This window comes from Phalacrocorax carbo, chromosome 13, assembly GCF_963921805.1.
Source record: "Phalacrocorax carbo chromosome 13, bPhaCar2.1, whole genome shotgun sequence".
Lineage (NCBI taxonomy): Eukaryota > Metazoa > Chordata > Aves > Suliformes > Phalacrocoracidae > Phalacrocorax > Phalacrocorax carbo.
This window is the reverse complement of record NC_087525.1, coordinates 8,583,325-8,598,135: the sequence shown is the minus strand read 5'-3', so window position 1 is coordinate 8,598,135 and position 14,811 is coordinate 8,583,325. Positions and strand designations below refer to the sequence as shown.

General features: G+C 39.8%; 1 protein-coding gene across 2 annotated transcripts in view; it reads left to right on the top strand.

Annotated features, from left to right (window-relative positions):
* CABCOCO1 (ciliary associated calcium binding coiled-coil 1) overlaps positions 1-14,811 on the top strand; it is a 236,694-nt gene that overhangs the window by 81,448 nt on the left and 140,435 nt on the right. The window lies entirely within an intron of this gene.

Below are 14,811 nucleotides of genomic sequence, written 5' to 3'. Positions count from 1 at the left end.
TGGTGTTGTTTAGATGAAGGAAGCTGCGCTCCTGAAAGGAACAGGATGACACTTCTGGTGGGTATCAAAGAGGCAGTGTGGGTTATTGCTGTCCTGATTTTTTGCAAGATGGAGTTACCATGTTCTTTTAATTGATGATTTGTACACAAAGTAAGCTATAGTATGCATCAGCCTACTAGCAAGAGGCAGAGCCAGCGTGGTTCTATACAGGTTGTGTAACTTTACTCAAAAGACAATTTAAAAGGTAAAGCAAAAGCCATGCACACAAGCAAAGCAAAGCAAGGAATCCATGAACTCCTTCCTACAGGCAGGCAGGTGCTCAGCCATCCCCAGGAAAGCAGGGCTCCATCACATGTAGTGGTTACTTGGGAAGGCAAAAGCCATCACTCCAAACTTTCCCCCTTTCCTTTTTCTTACCCCAGCTTTATATGGTGAGCATGATTTCATATGGTATGGAATATCTCTTGGGTCAGTTGGGGTTAGCTGTCCCCTCCCAGTTTCTTGTGCTCCCCCAGCCCACTCACTGGTGGGGTGGGGTGAGAAGCAGAATCAGCCTTGACTCTGTGTAAGCCCTGCTCAGCAATAGCTAAAACTTCAGCATGTTAGCAACACTGTGTTGGTCACAAATCCAAAACATAGCCCCATACTAGTGACTCTGAAGAAAATTAACCCTCTCCCAGTCAAAACCAGTACAGCAAGGTTCGTGATTGCCATCAAGAGAACTAAAGGAATGGATGTCCATGAATGCTATGTATCACCTATCAGAGAGTCAATTTGCATGTAATTCTGGGCAGTGAAAGACGAAGTAGATTTAGAAACCAAAGGATCACCCACAGCACCACAGGGCCAGATTCTGGAAGGACTGCTGCTGCAGTCATGCTGTGCACCAAAGACACACCTGCGAAGGAGTTAGCCCAGGGCTAAAATCCAATACATATAGATTGTTCTTGAATACCACTACCAAACAGTACTGCCCCACATAGGAGAATTAAACCAGCCTACGAAAAGGTATATCAGCTGCAAAGGAATTACAAAACTGAATCTAGGTGATGATCTGCTGTCATAGCGAGAGTTTAATCATTAATGAAGGGGCCATTCCAGGGTGACTACAGCAGGTACTGATGGGATCTGAAGCCCTAAGTGACAAGTAGGTTTCAAGTAATTGTTTCAGTGGGCTAATTTCAGCCATATTCACTCCAGAAATTTCCCTTCAGAAGACTCCATCGTCAAGGCAAAATGCAGCATCTGAAAGCAAAGTTTAAAAATGTCTTTTTAAATTATTTTTATCTAGCACGTACTGGTTCATGAAGAAAGAAATCATGTGCTTTCCCTGGGATCTCTTAATGTAGAATTTTATTTTGTAGCAAAGACTGTAGTTATCGGTGCCTGTTGCTGAGAATGTTCATTAGATATTACCAGCTTCAAATACAAGAAGCAACCTTTGCTCCTGCTTATTTTTGTGGGAAAAATGATAGCACACAATGATTGCTAATCACCAGTATGCTTTTCTGACAGTTTGGTCATGCAGCACTCCTTAAAGAGATGCTTTTGCTTGAAGGAGAATTCAAGTCCTTATATCCAAGTGTATCCTATGGCATCATGGAAAACAAAAAAGAATTCAAAAAAGAGGCAGGACTTTCTGATTTGTGTTATCCCTGAAAGCTGTATGGATAATTAATGCTTTTTTAGGGATTGTACATGAAGATCGGTTTATTACAATTTTTTTTTTCATAACATAATAGTTTAATTGTCTAGAAGTTGAGAGGAAGATTCAAACAGCTGGTGATGTGAATGCAGGTATCAAGTGATGTAATACTGCCAAATTACTTTTGTGTTAATACATTTCTATGCTTACTAAGAGTTTGTATCTTCTGAAATTTTTGCTGCTAGTTTGAAAAAAAAAAGAAGGAAAAAATAGTAACAGATAATAAAAATTAGAACAGCTTCTACTGTTCTTATTTAATGTGCTAAGGATACTAATGGATTAACGTTCAACATAATGATTTTACATTTAGAAGATGACTTGCTGCAGTTTCAAAATCAGCCTTTCCTGTCAAGTCTGATCTGTTGTCACTTTATATAATCCGTACCATATAAACCAGCAGTAATAACCAACAGGGTGTGGATTAGAAAGTGGTAAGTGTGCTTCCCAAGAGCCTTGGAACGTACTGCCAAAGCCTGAAACTCAATACACATCTTAGAGCCCATAAATGTGCTTAGGCAATGAAGCCTTCAGTATTATTCAGGAGATCTGATACTTAATTTTGTGTTTGGTTTTTGGAATGTCAATGTTTTGTGCAGAATTAGTAAACTAATTCTTTTCAATTCTAAATTCTGCTTTTTTGTTCCATTCACTATAGGCTATTTGCTGAGAACCACATTTTAGTAGCTATCAGGCTGGGTAGGGAGTTAAGTTTATGGTAGCTTTCATGAAACAACTTCCCTTCAAAGCCTGTGGTAACACTGTTGATGTCCTAAATGGCATTTGGCTCCTTTGCCCAGTCTGTCTTTTTTTGCAGATATAACATGAGTTGCAGGAGAGACAAAGGAGATTATAGATTCATGTGATGTACACCTAGAAATATTTGCACCTGGAGAGCATGGGGCTTCTCCTAACTCCCAGAGTAAAGACTGTTACTTCAGTGCCCCCCCGCGTCCCCACTCTTTTCACCTGAGTCTCCTGCTGTAATGTTAGCACAGACATTTTTATGGTCCGTTCCCTTCTCCACAGAGGGATGAATGGGAATGCATAGCAAGCTCTTTCTCAGTTAAATGGATTTCATCAGACAGTGTAAATTTACTCACAAATGAATGTTTGATGGAAACTATTTGGTTTTCAGGAAACTTGGGCCAAAATACCAGGTTTCTGGACAAAATGCTGCACACCAGCTGGCTTGCTTGTGCTCCTGGAAACCTTCTGGTGGTCTGATACCCTTGCTCCAAGGAGCTTCAGTACCAGGGATCATGACCTTGTCTTCTTACAGAATGCTCTGAGAGCCTCAGCTCAGTGAGGACTCTAAGGACTTCTAGAGCATTCTTACCACAGCATGGGAAAGGAGCTGAAAGATTCCTTATGTCCAAATGTCCCAAATTGCTCCTACTATAAGGCAGCATAGGGAACCCCTGGAGATGGACAAACACATCCTCTTCTCCCCATTATTAAAAAAACAAATTCAGAACGAATGTTTTTCCACATTAAAAAGTTACTTTTAAGAATGTTTTGTGTCCACAGGAATCTTTGAAATGTCAAGCATTCATACTCAGCTGGAATTACGGCTTAGGAGAGTTTTAAGCACTAGTGGGTATGGTTCTTGAGAAATAACACATTCTCAGCACTGAGACATGACAATCTCTGCTTTTCACATACTGTTGTCTTGTCTGGAACCTTCCACTCCTCGACACTTATTTATAAGGGCCCACACTAAATAACAGCCATCTTGCAGCTTCCATGAAAAAAGTTGTCTTTTTACAACTGGGAAACTGAGGCCCAAGAGGAATGTCATTTGCAATGTCATGGCTTCAGAAAGCTTACTGGAAAGCTTGGCGGTAGCTTGATCTGATCTGACTCACAATGCCTTCCACTTATGCTTCCACCCACACTGCGAAAAAGAAAGACTCAATCCTCTCTCTAAGGAATAATGCTGGTAAAAGTTGCAAACAAAATGCCCTACTTTGTACTCTTTTCTTTTTTCTTCCATAGCTAATCTCTGGAGCCTTTTAGTGGCTCCATATTCCCATCGCTTAAGTCCTGGGCACATGGAAAACCTCACTGTTCTAAGGGGAAAGACATGGGAAGAAGTTGAAACCACGTTCTCCCTGTTAGAATGAAGCAACTCTGCCTTTGGCCAAAACCTTTTTACCTTCTTTCCAGTTCTGGATTATGTCTTTCTGGGAAATTTGCCTTTGAGTGCAACTGGCAGCAGTTTTTGCCTTTTGGTTCCTTGCCAAGGGCTGAGTATCTGAGTACAGCCGTACATTCAGACCTCAGGGTCTAACCAAGCCTGTGCTAAGCTAATGCCTTGTGCCCTCCCGCATCCAGCTCTGTGGCACTGATATGCAGTCAGGTTAAGAAAGGTAAGAGTATAGTCCTGTAACACAAGCAGAGCATTTAAATATGGGGTTCTTTCATCTTTTTATTGTATTCATAAAAATATTCAAGTGAAGGTACAACAAAAAAGAGGAGTGGCTTTATCGAAAGAGAAAAAATAAATCTGTAAAGTTGTTCCAAAATCTCCCTAAGATTCCTCAAATGAACTGAAGGCAGGGGATTAAAATAAATGTGAAAAAAAGATGAAATTCAGAGCTACTTGTAAGATACAGAGAGAAAAGTACTTCTATGCATTAAAAGAATAAAATGTCCATTTTCTTTGTTGGAAAATGTGCTGTTGTTTGGTGTTTACATAGTTCCTGGTCTGGACCAGCTTTTGGGTGATGCAGTGGCTTGAAGCAGAGACCGGAGCAAAGTGTAACACAGAAGCTGGGGCTCCATGGAGATTCTGTGACAGTAAGACACCTCTGAGTCACTTCTCCTCTTTGGCTGATCCCAAATGGGGGTGGGATAAGAATTTTCCTTCTGACTTAAGTTAGGGCAATGACTAAAATGCCTTTCCTTCATCATCCCCTAGATGTGCAGGCTACCTGCCTACTTCAGACATTGAGGCGCTCCATCCTACCCCGCATGGAGCTTAGCTATTGGGTTGTTGAACTGTTGGAAGAACTGGACTTCTTTTTCATGTGTGTGTATTTCCATCCTGAAAGTGGAAGAACTCATAAGGCTCATTGCTTCCAGTTGTGGTGCTTGGGTGTCAAACACGCTGTGAGTTGTAATTGAAGCACATGCAACTGCTCTTGCTAATGTGGAGCTGTTGGTACCTTCTAGCAAAGCTCATGTCAGAGGTTTCCCCTCAGTGTGTGTGCTAATGGGAACTCTCTCCTTTAGCTCGCTGTTTGTTTTCAGGAGACTTGTAGTTTCTGTTCAATTGCTGTTGCTGTGCCAGGTTTAATTAACATTGGCTACTGGGTGTCAAAGTTATTAGGGTGAGAAAATGGTGGCAGCAATGGACAGGCATGCAAACATTTGCAAAGGATGATCACACAAGTCTTGTTTTCTTGTGTGTTCTTTTTCCTTTTTCTAAAGCCAAAATTTTTCTGAATTTGGCATGAATTTCTGGAGAGTTGGCCTGAAACTTCAATTTCTTTGTCAAATAGACTATTAAAAGATTTTCTTCTAGTTCCATGCAGTAGTCTTGGTTACTCCTCAGTGTAGGCTGGTAAACAGTTTGGTGAAGAGTGGGTGTTTTTTATTCCACCACTCAGGCATACAGCTCATGTTATAGTATAATTCAAAGAGCCTTTCATGTCTCAGAATGGAGGCAGGGGTACCAGGTATCCTAGGAGAAGACTAAGTGACAACTTCTCTGCCTTCTGCAATTTTAAAAAAATATTATTATTGTTTTATTTAATCTGAAGAGGCATACAGTTGGGCAGGACAGCAAGGAAATAGGACAAAGAATTTGTTGAATTTAAAAAATCTACATCAAGATCACAAATGTATAGTGAAAACAAGATCCTCCTTTGTTCTTTCTATGTGAACTTGATGATATTAACTAGAACAAATGTGGATCCAATAAAAGGAAATACTACTTTTATTCAGTGTCTGGTGAGTCTGTTTAATTCATTGCCAAGGAAGGTTACCAAGATTAATACTGCAGCTGGATGGTTTAAAAGGACTGAATAATTATATAAGCAATAACACTTCTAATTTCTTAAGCTATGTGAAATCTCATGCTTCAGAAAGTACATTGATAGCAAACCAGTCTTCACCACTCTTTTCTTCCACTACATCAATGACCAGATTTTGGCTTCAAGGTGCTTTCTGCAGTAAAGCACTAACTAAAGACAGGATTACAGGATGAATTACTGAAAGCAACTTGGTAGTTCCATAGTTCCTGTATATTGCATGCACAAGAGTGTAGTCCCAGAGACTGTGAATTCTGTACATGTAATATCACAGAAGGATTAAAAGTTTGGGTTTGTTTTTTTTTTAATTCAGGTATTTTAATGTTGTTAGTTTCCACTTTAGTGTTGTATCAAGGTCTGTAAAGGGTCCAGGTAAGCTCCTCACCTGTAAAATAGATACAGTCCTCTTTTGGACTACAGTGGCAATTTCATCTTGCCCCAAGACTTCCACTTCTCCAAGACATGATTTGCAGTCTTATTTGACATGACCTAAAAATGGAAGTCTTTTGTAGTCCTTCTCACACATCCACTTTCAGAAGAATTCAGGAAGAGAAATGCACTTTACCAGGTTTCTTATTTTTATCAACCTCTAAAAAGTTTCGGTTCATCTTCAGACTTCCACCTCAGTCAATTTTAAGTCACTTCTTATGCAGTATTAGGTGTACCAGACCTCTAAATTCTTCATGTCTTTCTAAATAGTCTTTTAAATGCATGGCATTTGGTTTTGCTATTGTAATATTGTCATTGGTGTTCTCATATCCAGCCACGAAGGAATGTGGTTGTAATTCCTGTAATAGAAGTCTTCAAAAATTGCATTCTAATTCTAAGATTGCGGGGTTTGTATTATTAATTTGAATCTTCTTTTTTGGAAGGGGCAGTTACTATGGGGCAACAGCATATAACTGTAATACGTACAATTAGGATACTATTCATTGTGACTTGCATTTGCCTCCTTCTCTCCACCCCGTATCAACCAACCTAGAGCTGACACAAAAATTAAATTAGAAGAATCTGAGAAGAAGCAGAGATCCTTTAAGGTGTCTCAGGATGGAAAAAACCTGTTGAACTCTCCAAGTTCCAGGCCAGGTGGGAATTCATGGCAAATGAAGTTGAGGAAGACACATGTCAAGGAGAGTAAAACTTCTGACAGTACAATAGCTCAACAGCTATTCTAGATCCATTGTACTCATAGGTTATTGTGACTTCCATAGAAGCGTTCCTTTGCCTACATGTGTCTCTGACCTTTCTTTTCTGTTCAGAGTGCTTGAGAGAAGTAAATTGTCTGTGGTTTTGTGCAACCCACTGATTACACCATCCAAAATAGTTCCATTTGTAAAAGATTTACCATCGGTGTGCAATATTGTTACATCAGATATGACCAGAAATGGCTGCATTCTATTGCAGTCAGCTGAGATGTAAAATTACCTGTGATTTTCAATAAGTAATGTCAATTTCTGGAGGTTTGTTGGATCTTCTTTTCCATGAAATTCACATAATTTTTATAGTTTTTACTGCCATAGAAGTTGCTGTAGCAGGTTTTGATTAGACATCTAAAAATACAGCAATTGCTTTGTTGCAATCAATTACACTGTGGTTTAGAAGTTCAGGCAGTTGGGGACAAAAAGCAAAGTATGACTTTGACATGGTTGGCTTTAAACACAAATAGAAAGTAGTCACAGCAACCAACTTTGGAGTAGTTCATAATACTAAGAAATATTCATTCTAAGAGGTTGGATATGTTTGTGGCCATGGTGTTAACTGAGAAGAGGGAAACTTTGGAATGAATTGGACACATAATTAGCTCAGCTGCATTGGTTTGCCTGAGGTGGGTGAAGTGTCATGCTGAGGAATCTAATTTTCTGTAAGGTATGCCAAGAACTTCTTAGATGGGGGGCAGAATTTCACTTTGTTACAGTTTTATAGGAAATTTAGTGAGCATTGCTTTTACCAGGAATAATTTAGGTTTCACATCCAGAAGGATTTCTATTGTGTTTGTACAAGGGCAATATAACGTAAAGTAAAAAATAAAACCAACCACAAGGGTGCTATAGCAATATATAGGACACTTCTTTGCAATTTATCACTGCTCTAATCTGATGATCTGGACTGTTCAGTCCTAGTGACACCATAAAACCTGATGGTCTGTTGATCTAATTGTACCTGATTCTATCTCTTTCCCACCCTGCTTGGCAAGGAGCCAAGCAGTGCATGTGCACGAGCTGACATGCTGCAGCTGCACTCTTGGGAGAAGCTGCCATTTTGGTTCCAAACTATGGGTGTAGTAAGTAAAATTCTTTGTTGCTCCCTTAAAAAGATGACAGTGTTTTAAATAATAAAATGACAATGCAAAGACTAGAGGGAAGAGCTGTCACAGCCTAATTGAAAGTTCGTTGTGCTGCTTATACCATTATCGTAAAACTCTTTATCATGTGTCTGTAAATGTGCAAATTAAAAACCCAGAGGTAATTTTGTATTTTATCTGCATGTAAAAAGATTGTGAAATTATCATCTCTTTCATAGTTAAATAACTTTAACCTGTATGGTGACCTTTGAATATGCAAATAACAGAGCTTTGTTGGATGGAATACATTTTGTTAATTGTAAAACGATAAGTGGAGAAAATCTGAAGAAAACAGGAATTCATTTTGAAGTAATCATAGTGGAAGGTTTATGTGATAAGGAAAAAGGAAACGTTTTATATTTATGTGCAGGCTCAGAAAAATGATTGTCTACCGCTGTTCAAATCTGTGACTCTGCGGCTGTAATCAAAACCAGCAGGAGAATTTCTAACTTACATCACCAGCAGCAAACTTGGTGAATACATAATGCATGCCCAGAGACTTAAAGAATTTCAATAGGCTCTTAGGTAACAGGGCTTTTTCTTTTTTTTTTCTTTTTTTGTTCTCAGTTTGTAAGATGTCTTTGAAAAAACTTAATGCTGTGACCATGAAACTGAGTAATAATCAAACATTTTTCTGCAGGTCAGAATGATCATTTTCACATAAAGAGGAGAGAGAATGTAATGAACATGAGGAGAAAATTAGTTGCTCTTAGGCATAGTTCAAGTTGGTTTTGAACAAATCTGTCTAGTCTCGTGTCAGGACGTGCACGCTGACTTGCGATTTTGCTGTCTCCAGGCCTGCTCACCTCTCTGCGCGTGTGTGCACGTGAACATGTTAAGTGACTGTGTCTTGATTTGGTGATCTCTGGAATGAGGTGGGTTTGGATTTCACTTTATACCTGGGACCTGACCAGAGACTTCAGTTTATCTCTTCAGAGGTCTATAGTGGAGGTCATAAGCTGCTGCACTGTTCTAGCCTTTTTGGAGTGCTCCCACATACCATTACACTCCTAGAGACAGCAAAGCTTAAGCAAATTTCACCACTGATCTCAAGGGTAACAGCTGCAAACTCTCAACGTCATTTATATCTGACTGGCAAGCAAAGGCTTGGAAAGAGCTGGTAATAATGCCTGCAGAAGACTAAGCTTTACTCAGGGGATACTTGCTCAAAGGTATGGTTAATACTTAAGGTAGAGGAAGTCTGTGTTCTTGGCCCATTTACTGTTGGTATACCATTCACTGGAAGAGTTAAGATTATTGACTAGGCATAGCAGACTTCTGTATTACTGTAATAGTGGTGCTTTTTAGGCAGCTTGAGCTCTGTTGGTTTATATATAAGAAGGAATGACAGAATCAAATTCAAACCATAAATCTGGGTGAATTCCATTAATGTCTTTTTATAGGCATTTACTTATTTTCATAATTTCCATATTAACAAAGGTGAATTACAGTCAAGTCTTTCTTTCATCTCTCATTTTCTTCTCAGAGTGCTTCATTTCAGAGTGTTCTCCATTGAACTATACCATGACCAATTCAGATTTGTTGCTTTGAGGCTGCATTGTTTGTTTTGCAATTCTGCTCTGGAAAATCAGAAAATATAGCCCTTTTCTTTTGTCTCATTGGATCCTGCAATACTCAGTCTTTCTCACAGTAGATCTTTCTGATTACTGCTTACTCTGTAAGTTTTGACAGGAAGTTAGACAGGCTTGGAATTAAGATTCCAAGGGGCTGCAAGCGTGCTATGTTTTGACTACTGCATATGAATATTTTTAAAGGCTGCAAACTATGCTGTCAGTCAGAAATACATCCTATGAGCAAAATGTGGTTTCTCTGGCTAAAGTGTGAAGGTCTTTATCAAGGGACACGGACATTTTTAAAAAGGAAAATCCCTAACGATGTGATTAGTCTAAGTGTCTCAAAAGAGCTGACAGTAATGTAAGTAATTCTTGAGGATATTTTGCTGTAAATACTTTTATAACATTCATATGCTCCATGCTATAAAGAGAAACCTCTTAGGTTGTTATGTTCCAAGAAGTGCAATAAAGGTATATGAAAGTAGAGAAAATTGAATTCTAACATGTAGGCAAGCTATGGACCATTTGTTGAAATAGTCTCATATTTGTACCTGCTCTGGTAATGTTTCTGCTCAGGGAGTGAGCGCAGAAACTTCAGCCCTGCCATCACACAAGTCAAAGCAGTGGAATTTTCTATCATTTTTTCACAAACTCCTCCCTATGGGTTTTCATTCCAGAGTTCAGTAATTCTGTTGTTATCTGGTTTTTGTAGGCATCCAGATCATAACAATATCATGAAGGACTTGGGGCAAATTCAAATGTAGGCCAGACTCTATCCCTTTCACTCATGGAGTGCAAATAGTTCTTGACATCAGACCATACCTGAAACCAATGGGAATTGCTTAGCTTACATATTTCCTACTAAATTAAACCTGTTAGAAATTATGAAAGTACAAAGGCCTTGAGGTCTGTTGGCACAGAACAGCATGTGATTACACTTGAAAACTATCCGGGCCTCCGCATGTGTAAGTACTGCTGGCTGGGGACAGCTCCTGGAACTTCATGACTCTGACCCGCGCCTTGGGGCTGTAGGGTGCCTGTGTCAGAAACATACCAGCAACCATCCTATAGGCTTAACTACATAGATGTTCACATTCATGTGTCTGGAAATGTTCTGGGGCATTATTTAATTTATTATTGCACTTTAGTGTAGCCACAGTGGGCCAAAGCATTTCAGTGAAGTAGTATCCAGCTACCCATTCACTGCTTTATGCACTCCTGAGAACAAGCAGAGTTGTCTGGGCAAGAGCAAGCTGCAGGGGTATCATGTTCCGAACTAGGATCCTGCACAGATCAGCCTCAGGAACCCTTAATGGAAATTAATTTGCTGTGCTGGAGAGACGTTTGTTAGGTAAGTACCCCTGTGTCTTATCTTGTATTTCAGCTTCCTTGGCAAAAAAGGTGACTGCAGAGATGGTTCTGGTGGTGTTTGGATTGCTGTTAATGGAAAAGAGATTCTGTGTACTTTTATTCATTTTTGTGTTGCAAAGATAGAAGACTGTAAAAGCTGGAAACATGAGCAGCATAGTAACACATGCTTGGTACTGGGTGCTGGGGAGGATGCATACGCCAAAAACTCATTCATGGCCTCATACTGATAACGGGCTTATCCCAACAGGAAAGTCAAAGCCTGAAGACTTCTGAGTCTAAAAGATTTTAATTCATCGATGTTGGTATCTGCTGATTCCTAGACATGTACAGGGAGAAAGTCAGCTGGACCAAAGTAGGAATCTGTCCTAAGAATGTGTGAAAAGCTCAGTTTCCTATAGCATTGACTTGCTTTGGGTTTCTACTAGCAATATGAAGACATCTGAGGGAATCTATTTATTGTTGCCATTCCTGGAATGGATCTGAGCTGGTGAAGACAGAAATGCAAGCATCAGCTTCCCACACATCTTCCTGTTCTCACTGTTCCCAAAGAATGCTAGACTTCATTTGATCATGGCTGGTTTGGACAGTATTCTCATCCATTGGGAAAAAAAAAGAAAAAAGGAATGCCTTCTTATGGGAAACCAGGGTTAACTCTTCAAAGAAGCTACATTCCATCAGTGAGCTCCTTTACCTTTTCACAATAGAAGAGGTAATTGTACCTCTGAAACTGTAATGTTTTTAATGTTGACCATTATTAAGTATAAAAGTGTGTCATATACTAACAGCTCTTGTGATAGAATTGTGAAGAAAACATATTCTTCTTATACAGAACGGCTGTGTTAAAAATGGGAATGGACTATTACAGGAACTTAACAGCAAAAAAATCTTTTCCACCACCATATGGTTGTGATATAATACAAAGCGTTTTCCTGCCAAGATATCACATTACAATGGCAGGCTGCCAGTAGCTTCTCTCTTCCTCATTTAAAGAACAAAAATATCCAAAAATAATTCTTTGGCTGAATCAGGCTGTTGCTTATAAACATATACTATTGGCTAGTACTCAATCTATAGGCTCAGTTTCTCTAGAGAGCTGGTCCATTTCACTGTTTTATTCAAAAGAGTACTGGAAAATGGCTTACCCAGCTCAGATGCTCTAGGACATATCTTTCTCTTCCTGGCTTTAGAAAGAAGAGGTCTTGCACAGCTGCAGTCATCTGTCCTGATTACTAGTTCCTGCTTGAACAAATTTTGATGTTGGTGCAAAAGTCAACCCATCTTAGTCACCTCTCTTTGCATCCACACTTATGAATGTGCAGCTTGAAGAGGTGTGAGGTCACTATTCTCCAGGCACTTCGGCAAGGTCCGTTTGTTCACTACATCTCAGACTAGGAAAAGCCTGCTGAACTAGGCCTGATCTCTGGCATAACAAGGATTTGTCATATGTGGATGTGGATGCTTCCTAAGGCTACCTTATGTGATTAACATATGTGCCATCAAATTATACTTTCTGTGTGTTATAATTAGGAGACTGGGAACCTTCTTTCTTGCTTAATCCCTACCAGTAGAAAAAGCATAATATTTTAATCACAAAGCCCAAGGTAGTCATTAATATTCCCAGCAGCAAAGCACATGACTAGCTAGGGATACTGATTCCATACACTGCAGTGTCCCACATTGAAGCTGATGTTTGTTCAGGAAGCATTAGGTCTTTATAACCATCTATGCCTGTTCCTCTACCTTAACTACCTACCTCTAGGAAATGCAGCTGGTAGCCTTTAACTGAAGTCTTTAGAGAGAACATGGTTGTACATTGGGCCACACCTTCAGATGGTATAAACTATTACAGCTCTTTTGGCCTTTGCTCAGACATCTCCAATTTTCTACTTCTGAACTGTATATACCTCTCCTAAGTAAAGTGCCATTAGACGTAGTTACTTGGTGACCTGAAAGCACATTATCGGCACCCCCAGGCATCCGACTTCATTATTGTTCTGTCTGTCTTTATCCACACCTTTGTTTCTGCGTAGTTCCCTGGAGATCATGGGAATATATCAAACCAAATAACTGTCCTTCAGGGGGCAAAACAATATTTGCAAAATATTGAACAATTTGTCTTTCAGCAAAATAATTTCTTACTGTGTGTGCAAAGCTTGCTGAGCATAAGAAAGGGTCCTATTTTCCTTGTTGCCCTCACTTCCTAACCAGCTAGAATTGAGTGCAGCCCAAATAGATGCTCACATTGCCCTACAAATAATTCTGTTTCATCTGTGTTAGTCACAGGTCATTTCATTTTGTGTGGACAGACTAATGTGATTAGCCACATTTAGATTTATGTCTGTGCTGAATTGAGCTGCATTACGTTGCATGGGTTTTGTGTGCAAATGGTATGGCTGTTGATGTAATCTCATGTCCTAAATGAGATAATGTCTTATCATGACACTTCTCTCTTTTCACTAATAACCACATTGGTTTTCATTTCAGTTCTCTTAGGCAAAGATTGTTCACAGGTTCTTTTTCTCAGACAACTGATGTTGTTGGAAACCTTTGGAAAGCAAGAGGTTGCATGAATCTTCGACAGTCAGCTCTAACAAATAGGGAATGATACATGGAACAACAGATGGAGATCCTCATGGTTGTCGGCTAACTTGAGGGGTTGCCACTTTCCTGCAGTAAAGAATTTGAGGAAGGCGTAACCACCTTGTGTGTGATTGTGTGTGAGCTGTAACAGGTCTGTCACCCCCAGTACCAGAACTCTGGAAACTGCTGAAGCTGTTTCGTCTCTGCAAACAGGGGGCTCAATTTCTTTGTGCATGTGACTTTCAAGAAATGGATCCATCACTTACTGAACTTAATCTAACAAAATGTCTTTGTCTTGCAAGATACTGAACCAAGATTTACCACTTGGTCTAATGCCCCCAGTCTACGGTGTGACAGCTGGTGTTATTATCATAGAAGTCCAAGTCTAGGGCTAGGCCCCCCGTGTTAAGTAAATTACAAGTGCAAGAAAAGAAAAGGTGCCATTGTCCCTTCTCCTGAGGATTATGGAAGCAACCTACCAATCTGTTACAAGCATGTCAGTGTAAAGGCTTGTCAAAGTGCTGTACACAATGTGTATATACAAGTGCTGGATACAATGATTTAAGCACCTTCTCCATACCGGTGGATAGAACTGCATCTGCAGACCGAGGTGACAAAAGGGAGGGAGTCTGGGGGAGAGCCTGGCAGCCAAACATGTGGGTCTCATGGACCCCCTCATTCATTGTTAGAAGGCTGGAAGATCCAGTGTGAAGCGCAGCAGAGTGATGCTAAATAAAAAGATAATTATAAGAACAAACTCTGTCAAAACCAGATAAAATGGAGGCTGAGAGGCACAACACCCTATCCTTTTTATAATTAATTACTGTGAGAAAAGATCATCAATCTGCAGGGAGAGTCATGTTTACCTGAATGTATGGAGCTGCTCAATATGCTGTTGTAGCTGTAGGGCAGCATGAATAGGAAACCGGCCGCTATTGACTGCTCTGGAACTATGGCCTGACAGATTCTAGACAAGCCTGACTGCACAGCTGTGGTTGTGCTTTTCATATCTGGCCTCTGTTGTCTCCCTCTCACTGTGTCTGAAAATATGAATATGGACAAATGGAAAACTCGGTATTCAGGCAAGCTATGGAGCACTAAAGAAGTTTATATCTTGTAAAAATTGCCAAAGGAATATGGGGGGCTTAAGTCACTTTTTAAGTCACTTTTAAAAAATTCTCCCAAGCCTCAGACATGTCTCAAACA